This window comes from Heteronotia binoei, chromosome 3, assembly GCF_032191835.1.
Source record: "Heteronotia binoei isolate CCM8104 ecotype False Entrance Well chromosome 3, APGP_CSIRO_Hbin_v1, whole genome shotgun sequence".
NCBI classification, from domain to species: domain Eukaryota; kingdom Metazoa; phylum Chordata; class Lepidosauria; order Squamata; family Gekkonidae; genus Heteronotia; species Heteronotia binoei.
In genome coordinates, this window is record NC_083225.1 from 106,522,657 (window position 1) to 106,539,226 (window position 16,570).

General features: G+C 43.8%; 1 protein-coding gene across 1 annotated transcript in view; it reads left to right on the plus strand.

Annotated features, from left to right (window-relative positions):
* ADAMTS5 (ADAM metallopeptidase with thrombospondin type 1 motif 5) overlaps positions 1-16,570 on the plus strand; it is a 128,098-nt gene that overhangs the window by 15,396 nt on the left and 96,132 nt on the right. The gene's annotated exons all lie outside the window — the stretch shown is intronic.

Below are 16,570 nucleotides of genomic sequence, written 5' to 3' on the forward strand. Positions count from 1 at the left end.
ATGCAATACAACTACAAATACAAAACTGGAAAACAATACAAACAAACCTGTTTAAGGCATAATGCAGAAAGTGGGTTACAAAGGTAGAAGACAATCCAATAAAGGCAAGTTGATACATATAATAAGCATTGCAGTTAACTACAGTCCTATGTCCTTGTTAAAGTGTCTTCTCCTGAGGTATTCCAATATACAAGAGTACTAATGCATAGGTTTCCCAATCCCCAGGTCCCATCGGGGGGGTCCCCTGGTTTTACAGGCTTCCCCCCGCCCCCAGCCAGATGGCTGGTGGGGGGAAGCCCCACTCCCACAGCCACCATGTACCTCTAGAGCTCTGGCAGGTTTAGAAACCTGCAAACAGATCCCATTTTAAAATGTGTGTGTGTTTTTCTGTTGTTTGTGTGCCTTTAAAGTTGAGCAGGAAGCAGGAAACAGGAAGCACTTCATGGGGAAGGGTCAGCAACAGCTTCCGTTTGTTTTACTTTCATTTTCAGAGCAAGTAACCAGACCCAGTAAGTGTGTGTGTGTGTGTGAGAGAGAGAGGGAGGGTTGCCAATCCCCAGATGGGGTAGAATACAATCTGAGAGAGGTCACTATAATGAATAACACAACAAAAAATACAAGCTAGTGACAATTTACTAAGAAATATATAGAAACCAGTCCAGATGTCCAAAACATGTACATTCAAGTCCCAAAGTAGTGTGGTGACAAGCCAATCGATTAAGTACTTGTTTCTTTCCAGTCTTCATCGGACCTGGGACCAATATTGATTCAATTATATAGATTCTTTACATAATTTTTTAAAAAGGGGATGCAGAGCGTCTGCAACAGCAATGTCACATCGGCTACAGCTCAGTATGAGGCTTCTTGTGCCTCATACTGAGCTGTAGCCGATTTGAAATTGCTGTTGGAGACGCTCTGCGTCCCCTTTTTAAAAAATTATGTAAAGAATCTATATAATTGAATCAGTATTGGTTCCAGGTCCGATGAAGACGGGAAAGAAACAAGTACTTAAACGATTGGCTTGTCACCACACTACTTTGGGACTTGAATGTACATGTTTTGGACATCTGGACTAGTTTCTATATATTTCTTAGTTAATTGGTCACTAGCTTGTATTTTTTGTTGTGTAATCCCCAGGTGGGGGCAGGGGATTCCCCGGTTTGGAGGCCCTCCCCCCACTTTAGAAAGCGGGAAGGGGGGAGGGAAATGACTACTAGGTACTCTATTATTGCCTATGGAGAATGATTCCCATAGGGAATAATGGGAAATTGATCTGCAGGTCTCGGGGGGGGGGGCGGCTTGTTCTTTGAGGTAAAGGCACCATATTTGCTGTATAGCATCTGATCACTTTCCTCAAAACACCCTCCAAGTTTCAAAAGGATTGGACTGGGGGGGGGGAATTCTATGAGCTCCCAAAAGGTGCCCCTATCCTTCATTATTTCCAATGGAGGGAAGGCATTGAAAAGGTGTTCAGTCCCTTTCAATGTGATGGCCAGAACTCCTTTTGGAGTTCAATTGTACTTGTTCCAACTTTGCTCATGGCTCCACCTCCAAAGTCTCCTGGCTCCACCTCCAAAGTCCCCAGATATTTCTTGAATTGGACTTGGCAACCCTACTAATGCATTTATATTATGTCTTCCTGAATATTTCTGTTTTGGACATTCTGTGAAATTTTCTTCCAGGCCCAACACAAGATGCTGGTACTGCCTTTTAAAGCCCACTATTGCTTTGGGCCAGCATACCTTTAAGACTGCCTTGTCCCACTGGAATCAGTCTTTCCCCCCACCCCCCCAGTTCAACAGTTGTATTGAAAAATAAATAGTTACAGAATTAACATGTTTGGTGAGAGCCAGTTTGGTGTAGTGGTTAAGTATGCGGACTCTTATCTGGGAGAACCGGGTTTGATTCCCCACTCCTCCAATTGCACCTGCTAGCATGGCCTTGGGTCAGCCATAGCCCTGGCAGAGGTTGTCCTTGAAAGGGCAGCTGCTGTGAGAGCCCTCTCCAGCCCCACCCACCTCACAGGGTGTCTGTTGTGGGGGAGGAAGGTAAAGGAGATTGTGAGCCGCTCTGAGACTCTTTGGAGTGGAGGGCGGGATATAAATCCAAAAACATGGAACAGTATTTAGAAAAACAATAAGCGACCAAGTATTGACAATTAATCCATGTACTTAACCACTACACCAAACTGGCTCACTGCACTACACCCAAACATGTAATCCACACGTTTAGGTTGTTTTTGTTAGTGGCAAGGGTAGTATTTTATATATATTTTAATAGTTAATTTCACCTGTTTTATTTTAATAGTTACATATTTTAATAGTTAACATTTTAGTGTTTATATTATCTAGTTATGTGTTGTTTTTATTTATATGGTTTTAATGTAGTAAGTCACCATGAGACCCTTTGGGTGAGTGGTGACTAAAAATATAACAAATAAATGAGTAAGGAGAGATCTAAAGAAAGAATACAGTGTCTTGATGAGAAGAGAGAGTATGGTGCTGTTGATGGTGTGTGCAGAAGGTAAGTCAGTTCTCTGGCCAAGGCCAAAGAGCTATTAGGTGAGAATAGGAGAGCACAGTGAATAGGGTGCAGAAGCTCCATGGGGGCTTAGCTAGCTCTCAGCTATCTGCACACAGGAGATGACTGGCATTCCTTCCTGGGACCACACTACTTGAATTAAAGCGTGGGCTTGGACCCAGCTCAGTGGTAGTTCAGGCCCAGAATGTGATTGGTATATCCAGCTTTGAGTGGCTAATGATACAGAAACTATGATGACAAATAAAATTATCTTTTATCCATAGATGCGTTCAGAAGTAGATTCAAAAGTTGAGGAGTCACATGGCAACTGCTGAACATAATCTTCAGTAACTTTCATTTGTGTGATTTATTCCAGCATAGTCAAGGTTCTGCTTCTCTAGCGTTCCGAGGAACTAACTTTGGTCTTCAATCAGCTTAGTCTATGATTCCCTGATAATATAAATTTTGCTTTAAATTTTCCTTAATTGTACAAACTGCTGAATTCACTTTTGTTTCCTGCATGCCTAGAAATAAGCCTAATTCCCTGGCTTCTTCAGCAAATCCTGCTGACAAAGAAAAATGCAACTTCCACAGCACAACATTCTGGTTTGATTTCCTCTGTGCCAGAATGCTGGTCTGCATTAACACTTCCTGTCCCAGGATTTGCACACTAGATATAAATATGTACCAATTTTAGGCTGTTCTAATGACCAAGGTGTCTTGAACTATACCAGTTTGTGTGTGTGTGTGTGTATGTTTGATTCAGAATATAGTACAGGAGTAAAAAAATTAACGTTCTTGCCCAGTGTCATGCCCCAAATGTGAGTTAGCCCTTCCATCTACAGCTTTTTTTATGGTCAAAAATCATGGTAGGTGATCATGGTAGTTCCAAGACACAGGTAGTCTGTAACCATATATATATATATATATATATATATATATATATATATATATATATATATATATATATATATATATATAATTTTCTTCCAGTGATATGGGCCACGCATTATTTGACTCAAAGATTTGGTGAAGTTATAAGTGTGTTTATTTTATTACATTTAAAGATCTATTGATCATATTTTTCTTTTAGATTTATGGTGGTGGAAAGTGCTATCAAGTCACAGCTGACTTACGGCAACCCAGTAAGGTTTTTGAATCAAGAGATGTGGTTTACCATTGCCTACTTCTGCATCACAACCCTTATATTCCTCGGAAGTCTCCCTTCCAAATACTAGCCAGGGCAGACCCTGCTTAGCTTCCAAGATAGGATGAGATCGGGCTTAGGGTTGCCAATCCCCAGGTGGGGACAGGGGATCCCCCGGTTTGGAGGCCCTCCCCCCGCTTCAGGGTTGTCAGAAAGCGGGGGGAATGGAGGGAAATGTCTTCTGGGAACTGTATTATTTCCTATGGAGATTTATTCCCATAGAAAATCATGGAGAATTGATCCGCGGGTATCTGGGGCTCTGGGAGGGCTGTTTTTGGGGTAGAGGCACCAAATTTTTAATATAGCACCTAGTGCCTCTCCCCAAAATACCCCCCAAGTTTCAAAAAGATTGGACCAGGGGTTCCACTTTTATGAGCCCCAAAAGAAGGTGCCCCTATTCTTCATTATTTCCTGTGGAAGGAAGGAATTGAAAAGGTGTGCCGTCCCTTTAAATGTGATGGCCAGAACTCCCTTTATGCTTGTCACAGCCTTGATCTTGGCTCCATCCCCAAAGTCTCCTGGCTCCACCCCCAAAGTCCCCAGATATTTCTTGAATTGGACTTGGCAACCCTAATCGAGCTACCCAGGTCAGGGCTTTAGATTTATAGTTCACCCCAGGGCCGGATCTAGGGAGGGGCGGGGGGGGGGGTGCCAAATTGGGTATGGAGTCCATTGTATTCTATGGGACCATAAGATATAATGGCCCATAAGGGGGTGTCATTTTTAATCCATCCCCCCCCCCCCGAAAAAACATGTATGTCTAGTCCTGGTTCACCCTAATTAGAGACCAAGTAAATGCTTCAGACAGTATGAAAAGACACAGCTCTGTGACCTGAAAGATTCCAAGGGCATAAGTGAGCAAAGGAAAAAGGGGTTCCCACTTCCCACCAGTGTTCTCTCCAAGCTGTATGAGTAGCTAGCTGCTCATTAACACAGGTGGCCCTGCTCAGTAGCAGTCTGGACCACACAGGGTCTTGCACTGCCCATTGCCCATTTTAAGATTACAGCAGTTATGTTCTACTCAGCATGTGAACTGCTCCACTCAACCAAAACCTTGGTGGAACATCTATGCCTTGCAGGCCCTGCACAATTGCATAAGATCCTGCAGGGCCTTGATGTTACTTGGCAAAGAGTTCTACCAAGTCAGGGCCAGGACTAAAAAAAGCCCTGGCCCTGATCAAGGACAGCCAGACATTCCTAAAGCCAGGGATCACCAGCAAGATGTTATTATACTGGAGGAGATGGTTCCACAGATACGTTGATCACAGACCACTCAAGGCCTTAAAGGTCAATACCACCACCTTGAACCTGACTTGGTATTCCACTGGAAGCCAGTACAGTTGTGCAGCACTGGTTAAATATGTGTCATCCATGATGTTCCCATCAGGACTTGAGCCATTGCATTTTGGACCAGCTTGAGTTTCTGGGTCAGTCTCAAGTGTAGACCAGCATAGAGTGAGTTACAGTAGTCTAATCCAGGGGTGACTGTTGCATGGATTACCCTGGCTAGGTCAGGGCATGACAAGAAAGGAACCAGTTGCAGAGCTTAGTGGAGGTGGAAAAACGCCAGCCTGGCAACATATGTAACTTGGGTCTCCATCAATAAGGAGACATCCAAAGTCATGCCCAAGTTCTTGATGGATGGTGCCAGTATCAGTGGTGCCCTGTCAAGAGTTGGGAGCCTGAACTCCAATCCTGTAGCCCCACCCCCACCCCCCGTCTCTCCAGCCACAGAACCTCTGTCTTTGACGGATTCTGTCTCAGCCTGCTCTTTTTTAACCATCCCACCATGGCCTCTGATCCCTCAGCCAGATTTTGTGGGGTGGTGGCTGGCTGGTCATTCAATAACATACATTTGGGTGTTGTTGGCATACTGATGACACCCAAGCCTGAAACTCCTCATCAGCTGGGCAAGGGGGCACATATAGCCCCCAGCAGAGAGAAAAATTAGAGGAAACATTGTTTCCCACAATCTTGTTTTTTGTCAATAAGTTTCCCTTCCCACTACAGTTCATACTTCTTTACAGCAAACAACTTATCCTGCTAGCTCCACAATTTTAATAATATTGATCCTAGTAAAAATATTTCAAAGAATAAAGGTTGCCTGCAGAAAGAAAACGAAGTTGGTTCAAAGCAAGATGCATTGTAAACGCTTGTGGGTTTTGACAAAGGTCCATGGCAAGATTTTTAAGCCATTCATAGAAAAGGCATCCTGAGTGTTAAGTCCACTGACATTAACCAATTTGTTCAGCATCAGGCTCCTGTCTTGATGACTAATTTGGTGATAACTGGAAATTGGTTATTTGCAGTGTTTGACACTGCTTATTGACTCAGTCTTCTCCAGACTGTCTGTCACAACACAAACACATGATGGAAGTAGGTTCCAGCTGTCTCAACCAAAGCAATTCTCTTGGCTTATGCCTGTTCAATGAGTTCCCTGTAAAATCCACCAAACCCTTTTTTCAGTCATCACCTGAGTTCAGTTAGAACAAAAGTTCTAGGAGACAGAACACAGAAAATATTTTGGACAACATCCAGTTCTGTCCTTTTCTCTCACCCTTCCCCAAGTCATGTGAAAACTGAAAGAGACATTTCTCACAAAGGATACAGGCAGGCAAATCTTGACAGCTGGGTGGTATATTCAGTGATAATGTTCACATGCCTGGCTCTTTTAAAAGCACAGATTTAAGTCAAAGGTCACTGCTTTGCCCTTTCCACACTATTAGATGAATGCAGTGTTCAGTGTTCAGTTAACTATTACATGGTAAGGGATACTGAAACTGAACAGCAAGTTTTGGATTATCTTCCTCCTATGAATAATAATTTCATATGCTTTCTTTGGCACTGGCTATTTCTTTTTAAAAACAACATAACACACACCCCATGCAAAATACCATTACTTGTTAGGACACTCTGCAATTATACATATTACTCAATTTAGCTGCGTAGCTTTTTTGTATTTTATATAACACTGACTCTTGTTATATTAAAGGAATTGGATTTTGCTGCCATTTTCAGTTCAAGACTTGCTCCACTAACATTTATATAAAATAACATCTGGTTAAAATATGTCAGTGGATAATGATAGCATAGGATAATTTCTACCTGAAATAGTCTGCAAATATAAAATGTGTCTGAACTAGGGTTCCCAGGTCTGTGTTGGAAAATACCTGGAGACTTTGGGGTGGATATGGGAGAGGGTGGGGTTTGGGGAGGGGCTTCAGTATGGTACAATGCCATAGCGTCCACCCTCCAAAACATCCATTTTCTCCAGGGGAACTAATCTTTGCCAGCTGGAGATCAGTTATAAAAGTGGGAGATCTCCAGGCCCCACCTGGAGGCTGGAAACCCTAACAATGGCTATAATACTGTTCACTGGGATCATATTTTCTTTTCATCATTAAAGGTTAGAGAAATTTTATTTATTTATATTTATTTCATTATATCCTGCCTTTCTCCCTAATGGGGACCCAAACTGGCTTACATAATTCACTTTTCCATTTTATCCTCACAATAACCCTATGAGATAGGTTGGGCTGAGAGTGTGTGACTGGCCCAAGATCATCCAGCAAGCTTCCATGGCTGAGTGGGGATTTGAACCTGTGACTCTCATATCCTAATCTGATGATCAAACCACTGCACAACACTCAGTTTGTGTAATGAAAATACTGTTTATCAGTTAGGATATCATGCCAAAAATGTGCATGGTTATGGAAGAAATTGTTTGAAAGCTACACTGCTCCAAAAGCAAAATCTTAAGAACCAGAACCTAATTCGCATTTTAACAGAACACAGTGACAACAGTACCTTTTATAAGGACCAACCAAATGACACAACAGTGTTTGCGCTTAAACACACTAGAACTTTTCCTCAGGCTGAGTGTTTAAAAATTAAACTAAGTGTTTAAAAAGAGACAAGATATTCAGAGCTGCTTCAATTGGTGCTGGTTTCAAGTTACACCTATCTCCTTAGGACCAGAGGCAATAAACAATTCAGTAAAGTCCAATAAATTGTTAAAAGAAGCCTAACAATGGTCAGGTAGGATTTACAAACACCCAAATCATGATTTGCAAGCCACTGCAAACCAGAATCGAAAATCATGGTTTGAAGCAGATTTGCAAATTGCAGTTTATACTGATTATGGTCTATTCTATGATCTATTCCAGAGGGCTTACTCCCAGGAAAGTTTGGTGTGATGTCTGAACTGGGAAACCACAGGTATTGTTTGTTGTTAACTCACATCTAAAGACGGTTGCTCCTCCCTCCCAGAGATGAGAGTGCTGACCAGTCAGAACATAAAATCAGATATATACAAGTAGGTAGCCGTGTTAAGAACATAAGACAAGCCATGTTGGATCAGGCCAATGGCCCATCCAGTCCAACACTGTGTCACACAGTGGCCCCAAAATTTTATACACACACACACACACACTGTGGCTAATAGCCACTGATGGACCACTGCTCCATATTTTTATCTAACCCCCTCTTGAAGCTGTCCATGCTTGTAGCCGCCACCACCTCCTGTGGCAGTGAATTCCACATGTTAATCACCCTTTGGGTGAAGAAGTACTTCCTTTTATCCATTTTAACCTGACTGCTCAGCATTTTCATCGAATGCCCATGAGTTCTTGTATTGTGAGAAAGGGAGAAAAGTACTTTTTTCTCTTTCTCCATCCCATGCATTATTTTGTAAACCTCTATCATGTCACCCGCAGTTGACGTTTCTCCAAGCTAAAGAGCCCCAAGCGTTTTAAACTTTCTTCATGGGGAAAGTGTTCAAAACCTTTAATCATCCTAGTTGCCCTTTTCTGTACTTTTTCCAATGCAATAATATCCTTTTTGAGGTGCGGTGACCAGAATTGCACACAGTACTCCAAATGAGACCGCACCATACTCCAAATGAGACCGCACGATATCATGGTAGAAGTGGTACCATGGTCGGATCACCTAGCCCTCAAGGCCACCCCAACCCTGTATGGGCGGAGAGCCTATTTTGGCTCGCCCCCGGAGCCTGATGGACCCGGAACGGTTCCAAATGGCACTGGGGGATCCCTGGCCCCCTGGCGATTCCCTCGATGACCTGGTGGAGGCCTGGCAAGGCCGGCTAACCAGGGCCATCGACGAGATCGCACCTCGACGTCCTCTGCGCCCTCGCAGGAGGCTGGCTCCATGGTATACCCTGGAGCTACGCCAGCTGAAACAGGGGCTCAGACAACTAGAGAGGCAGTGGCGGCATACTCGGGACGAAGCAACGAGAACATCTTATAGAACGTTTATGAAGTCTTATGAGATGGCAGTCAGGGCTGCAAAGAAAGATTACTTTGCAGCCAAGATTGCATCTGCAAATTCGCGCTCGGCACAATTATTTAGAATAATTGGAGACCTTACTACATTGCCTCAAGGCAAACCAAATGTTAGGGAATTAGAGATAGGCTGTGAGGCTTTTGCGAAATATTTTGCAGATAAAATCACGTCGCTCTGCCAAGACCTGCCTATCACATTGGATGCAGTATGGGAACTTGAGGCTCCGCGCCTGTCTTCGGGTTTGGAGTTGGTTCGGTTTGACCCGCTCAGCCTGGAGGAAGTCAACGGAATTTTCTCTGTTGCGCGCCCAACAACTTGCGATTTGGACCCTTGCCCCTCCTGGTTGATTAAAGCTTGCCAGAGGGAGCTTAGATGTCCTTTACGGGACATAATAAATAGATCCCTCTTGGAGGGGCGTTTTCCATCACCTCTGAAAGAGGCTTTGGTCCGCCCCCTCCTGAAAAAATGTACAGCAGATCCGGCCGAATTGGCAAATTACCGACCGGTTTCTAATTTACCGTTTTTAGGTAAAATTATTGAGAGGGCAGTGGCGCTGCAACTACAGGGTTTTCTGGATGACGCTTCCATCCTAGACCCTTGCCAGTCCGGCTTTCGCCCGGGCCACGGGACGGAGACAGTGCTGGTCGCCTTGGCAGATGACCTCCAGCGGCAACTGGATCGAGGTGGCGTGGCGGTGCTGATGTTGTTAGACCTGTCGGCAGCATTCGACACGGTCGACCATCGGCTACTGACCCGCCGCCTCGCCGACATAGGGGTCAGGGGGCAATCCTCAAAGGTCGGGGACAAAGGGTGGCAATCGGGTGTGAGCTTTCCCGGAGGCGCACACTAGATTGTGGGGTGCCTCAGGGAGCAGTTCTCTCCCCGATGTTATTTAACATCTACATGCGCCCCCTTGCCCAGATTGCCCGGAGTTTTGGACTGGGTTGTCATCAATATGCGGATGACACCCAGCTCTATCTGCTAGTGGATGGCCGGCCTGACTGCGTCCCAGTGAATTTAGACCGGGCACTGCAGGCCGTGGCAACTTGGCTTAGGCTGAGTGGGTTGAAGCTGAACCCGACGAAGACAGAGGTCCTTTGCATGGGGCGTGGCGCTCTGGGAAGGGAAATACCTCTCCTGGTTTTCGACGGTGCGCCGCTGAAAGCGGCGAGCCGGGTCAAGAGCCTGGGAGTCCTACTGGAGCCTTCACTATCAATGGAGGCCCAGGTAGCGGCCACTGCCAAGTCGGCATTTTTCCACCTGAAGCGGGCAAGGCAGCTGGCTCCTTTCCTGGAGCGCCGGGACCTGGCAACAGTGATCCATGCGACGGTCACCTCAAGACTAGATTATTGCAGTGCCCTCTACATGGGGCTGCCTTTGTGTCGAACCCGGAAGCTGCAGCTAGTGCAGAACGCAGCGGCCAGGCTGTTATTAGGACTCCCGAAATGGGAGCATATACAGCCGGGGCTGCGTGAACTGCACTGGCTGCCAGTTACATACCGGGTCCGATACAAAGTGCTGGTTATTACCTTTAAAGCCCTATATGGCCGGGGACCTGCCTACCTGAGGGACTGTCTCTCCCCATATGAGCCCCAAAGAGCACTGAGGTCAGCAGGGAAGAACATGCTGACTATCCCTGGGCCAAAGGAGGCAAAATTACAGAGTACACGGGCACGGGCCTTCTCTGTTATAGCCCCGTGCCTTTGGAATCAACTTCCGGAGGAAGTACGGGCCCTGCGGAATTTGGACCAATTCCGCAGGGCCTGCAAGACCATTCTTTTCAAGCAGGCTTTTGTAGACGTTGATAGGATGGCTATTTAATCCACCAACGATTTATCTAGTGACCCCTGCCATAATATAAGTGTACAGAATAACATCAGGAAGATCACCGCCGTTTAAACTATGGAACGACCCAGACAGTTGGAACTGGTTTTTAGATTGTTGTTTTAAATTAATGTATAATTTAAATGTTGTTTTAAATCACCTTATATTGTATATTGTATAATTTTATTGAACTGTTGTTAGCCACCCTGAGCCTGCCTAGGCGGGGAGGGCGGGATATAAATAAAATTTATTATTATTATTATTATTATTATTATTATTATTATTACCATCGATTTACACAGGGTCATTATGATACTGGCTGATTTGTTTTCAGTTCCCTTCCTAATAATTCCCAGCATGGCGTTGGCCTTTTTTTATTGGAATCGCACACTATCTTGACATTTTTAGTGAGTTATCTACCACGACCCCAAGATCTCTCTCTTGGTCAGTCTCTGCCAGTTCACACCCCATCAACTTGTATTTGTAGCTGGGATTCTTGGCCCCAATGTGCATTACTTTGCACTTGGCCACATTGAACCTCATCTGCCACGTTGACGCCCACTTACCCAGCCTCAACAGATCCCTTTGGAGTGCCTCACAATCCTCTCTGGTTCTCACCACCCTGACTTAAGGCCAGGACCTCCAAGGTAGCTGTTCCACGTGCAGGGCAGGAGAGACAGGCACAAATTAGAAGTCTCAATGTGTGGATGAGACGATGGTGTAAGGAGGAAGGGTTTACGTTTGTTAGGCACTGGGATGCTTTCTGGAACAAGCGGGAGCTGTACAAAAGAGACGGTCTCCACTTGTCCCCGGATGGAACCAGGCTGCTGGCGCTTAAAATCAAAAAGGTGGCAGAGCAGTTTTTAAACTAAATCTTGGGGGAAAGCCGACAGGAGATGAAATGTCTCTGGTTCGGGAGGACTCGTCTCAAAGAGATGAAGGGTTGGCTGCTATTTTTCTACCGGGTAACCACTGTGATGGTGACAAACAGTATGGACTCTCTGCCAGAGTCTCGAGGCAGCAGGAGGAAGGTGGCGGGCCTAGCTTGCCTGGGAAATTATAATGTTTGTATGCAAATGCTAGAAGTGTCCGAATTAAAATTGGTGAATTGGAATGTTTAGTGTTGGGAGAAAACATAGACATTGGGGGAATTTCAGAAACTTGGTGGAATGGGGAGAATCAGTGGGACACAGTGATTCCTGGATATAAGTTATTTTGGAAGGATAGGGAGGGAAGGGTTGGAGGTGGGGTGGCTCTGTATGTCAGAGAGGATATACGGTCCAGTAAGACTGAGGTCAGAGAATTAGATTCCCTTTTAGAAATGCTTTGGGTTGAAATAGAGGGCCCAAAAGGAAATTTAACTATGGGAGTTTGTTATCGCCCACCAAATCAAAAGAGAGAGGACGATTATAATATGATGGAAGGCTTAAAGATAGCGGCTAAACATAAAAACTGTGTCGTAATAGGTGATTTTAACTACCCGCAGATTGAGTGGGTCAATATGTGTTCTGGTCAAGATAAAGAGATTGAGTTTCTTGATGCTCTCAATGACTGTGCTATGGAGCAGAACCCCATGGCGCAGAGTGGTAAAGCTTCAGTACTGCAGTTGGAGCCCTCTGCTCATGACCTGAGTTTGATTCCAGCGGAAGCTGGGTTCAGGTAGCCGGCTCCAGGTTGACTCAGCCTTCCATCCTTCCAAGGTCGGTAAAATTAGTACCCAGCTTGCTAGGGGGAAAGTGTAGATGACTGGGGAAGGTAATGGCAATCCACCCCGTAAAAAAGTCTGCCGTGAAAATGTTGTGAAAAGCAACGTCACCCTAGAGTTGAAAACGACTGGTGCTTGCACAGGGGACTACCTTTACCTTTTTTGTATGATGTTTGGGCTCTCATTTTCAGATCTCTGTGAGGATATTGGTAGTTGCAAATAAATAAAGGGAAGGGTCCTCCAATGGCAGCCCTTTGAAGGATTTCTCCAGAACTGCTGCAATGGAAAGTTCTTTGCCTTATATTGGCTCATTGTCTAATTGCTAACTGCCTCTGCAGGCATTCAAATACCATAAATGATTTATTCTCATACTACTGTCCCCCCAAACATATACATTTACCAAGCAGATATTTCTGCTTTCATGCAATAACATATTTTTGCCTTATATTAGTATATTAATTACCAACTTTACCTATGAAAATGGTATTAACTTTGTTTAAATGGTGCAAGCTGGTAAACTAAGAAAAACATTGTTCATGTAGTGATTTAGCTACTAGAAGGGCTTACTTCCTAACACAGGTAATGTTGCTGACTGCTTCATTTCATGTAACTGGGTAGAACATATATAGACGAATGGAAACACACACATATATAAAACTGTAGGATTTGAAGAACTATCCGAATAAGTCCTTGTTCTAATTTTGTCAAAATTTTATGAGTTGGAGGTTAAATACACATGACTAAGAGTCTCTGCAGGATATTAATAATATCATGAGTTTATGTGTACAATTTTCATGGAAGTTGGAAATTTAAAAAAATGAATGTTTGAATGAAACAGGGAAATCTGGGATTTAGAGGAAAAGGTCTCATGCTGATAGATTTTCTGGCTCGTTTCTTACAAAAACAACATTTCTGAAAAGGCATTGGACATAGATGGGTGTAACTCTGGTTAGGATTGCAGTGTTGGTTAAATATTTGACAAGGTATAGAATTGGCATAATCAGAATTACTCCTAAAAATATCTGCATTTGTTTCACAGATACTGCTTTTGATCAGTGTTCTTCTACATCTACCATTCCAAGTCAATTGAACAGCTTTGCTATACATACAAACGCAGAGGCTCTCTCAGTCACTTAAATAACCCAGAATGTTCTACATATATGGTTGACTTTTATGCATGGAAAATACCCTCATGACATACATATGTAGATGTTAGGTCCGCTGTGATATGTAGGTAGTCCCTCTGACTCCTCACTGGTGGCCAGGGGAGACTTGGCACTCTAGTGGGAGACCTTCTGCCTAGCAGCCCTGGTTGCTTGTCACCACTCAGTACAGCAGCAGAGGGGAAATGGGAGAAAAATAGGTATTGTGAGGACATCATGATGCCACTTGTAGTGTGAACCCAGAGATGACATTTTCACTAGTGCACAGTGCACTAGAATTCTCCTGAAAGAAACTAAGTTCAGGTTCAAGCCAGAAGTGTTGTTATGGTATTGAGACAATGCCTATTTACATGTTACCACCCCCTAAACCTTCTGCTAGTTGTCAGCACATAGCAGGCAGCTTTACATAGCTTCTGTAAATTTAATCAGAACCCATGTAATCTCATTATTGTAATGCTCATGTATTTACAGATAAATATGCTATATGGAAGAGGTAATACCCATAATCCTATAGATCAGCCATTACGATCAGCCAGATAGATGGTACCTTCTTGGCCATGGCATCAAAATTGCGGAATTTCCCCCCAAGGAGATTGTTCTGTCTCACTCATTGTGGGATCATTGGGAAGACTTGTCTATTTCTTCAAATTAAAGATGTTGTTTTTGAGCTTGCTGGGGGGAAAGTGTAAAAGACAGGGGAAGGCACCCCGTAAAAAGTCTGTTGTGAAAACTTTGTGAAAGCAACGTCACCTCAGAGTCAAAAACGACTGCTGCTTGCACAGGGGAGCTTTCCTTTTCTTTTCATCTTTAAGGCCCTCTATGATCATGGACCTGCATACCTTCAGGACCACCTCTCTCAATATGCCCTCAACAGAGTGTTACGCTCAGGTACTAAAAATCTCCTGGTGGTCTCCAGCCCAAGAGAGATCTATCTGTCCTTGACCAGGGCCAGGGCCTTTCTGGTCCTGCCCCCTGCCTGATGGAACTCTCTGATGGAGAACATATAGACCTTTACTATTTTTCCACGGGGCTGGTAAGGCAAAGATGTTCTGCTAGGCCTTTGGTTGAAGACTGTGGCAGGACAGCAAGAAGCCTGCTGCTCTCGGGTCTCTCCCCCCCCCCCCTTATCTACCCATTAGAGGCTCTGGGGAACTTCATTTTCCATTCAAATTTAGTTGCCATCTTGGATTCGTTTTTATATTGAGCTGTATTGTATTTTAATGCTGATTTAACTTAATTCTACTTAGATCACTATATTTTATTCTGATGCAAGCTGCCCAGAGCCCTGCTTGCAGGGAAGGGTACCATAGAAGTCTAATTAATAAATAATCTGCCGTATCTTTATTGACCTTTCTTTTTGTTTGTTTTTAATAGTCAATTTTACTTATGTATTTTTAAAGTTGATTTATAATCTCTTTTAATTGTTCTGTGCTTTGACAGGCCTAATTGAACAAAGAGGCAACATTCAGAGGTTTAAAATCAATCAATCCATAATTCATTGTCTACAAATGAAAATCTTAGCAGATGACTTTCCTTTAATTTGAGGAGTATTTGTCTTATCATATAATAAACACCTGCCCAGTCAACTCAATCTCTTTTCATAGATTATGGCTGCAGTCTAAGAACACTTTTGGGGGGAGAAAGCATTTACTTCTCTGTAGACCTTTTTAGGATCATTCACTACATCACATACTGTTAGAAGCGCTTGACAACAGGAACTTAAATATAGATGATCATTTTCTATCTTGATAACAAACAGTTCAGCAAATCACTATTGCAAACTAGTTTTGATTATCAGCAATATATAATTGTTCTGTTGCTTATAAGGTCACTTATTTGGGAACTGTCTGAGGTCAGACCTCCTGATTCCCCATGCCATTCTTAGTCTACCCCACATATAGGTTTGCCAGCTCTGGGTTGGGAAATATCTGGAGATTTTAGGGGAAGGTAGGGTTTATGGAGGGGAGGGACTTCAACAGGGTATAATGTCATAAGGTCTACTCTCCAAAGTGGCCATTTTCTCCAGGGAAACTGGTCTCGGTCATCCAGAGATCAACTGTAATAGCAGGAGATCCCCAGGTGCCACCTGGAGGTTGACAGCCCTAGCCATACAGCTTGGCCAGAGTTTTCCCAGGGAGAGGTTGCCAGGGAGAGGAGAGGAGGCAAAGCTAAAGATGGGGGAACACATAAAGGTAGGCTGGTTAGTGGGAAAGAAACAGGAAACAGGGCTTTCAGGGAAAAGAAAAAGGAGGGCGGGAGAAAAGCATTCTCTGCAAGTCTTCTTGTATTAACAAATGTTATTCTATGGTGAAGTCAGAGGCTCAGATTTCAGAAGATGGATCATATAAGGAGACCAAATATTGAACCCTAAGGTTCAAATTATAATAATACCAAAATAGGAGTCTCCCAGATCAAGCAGCTTAACTAAAAAGAAAATGCAGGGAACACATTACCAGCATGCTTGAAGACAGATCTTGGGATGTTTAAAAAGTTCTTAGACATAAGAACCGTACCCCTGGAAGCATTCCCTTCACAGATGTCCATGTTGATCTGATTTGGAGGAAGACTTGTATGCTACCTCTGGTCCAAAAAGGCATGCATAGAAACAGACCCTTTCACCAGACTTCCCTGCCAGTATGCATCTACACCTTATTAGGAAAGTTTGCCTCACACTTTGAAGTCAGGGTTCCTAAACATTAAATAGTTATGAAGGATAGGAGTTAATTTGAAAGCTGGTCCAACTCTACAATAATAAATGGAAATAGTATCCTGTTGATTTTAGCAGTTGTCACTTTGGGCTTCTTGCTCCTCAGATGAAGGCTTCAAATACTTAACTATTGTTGCTTT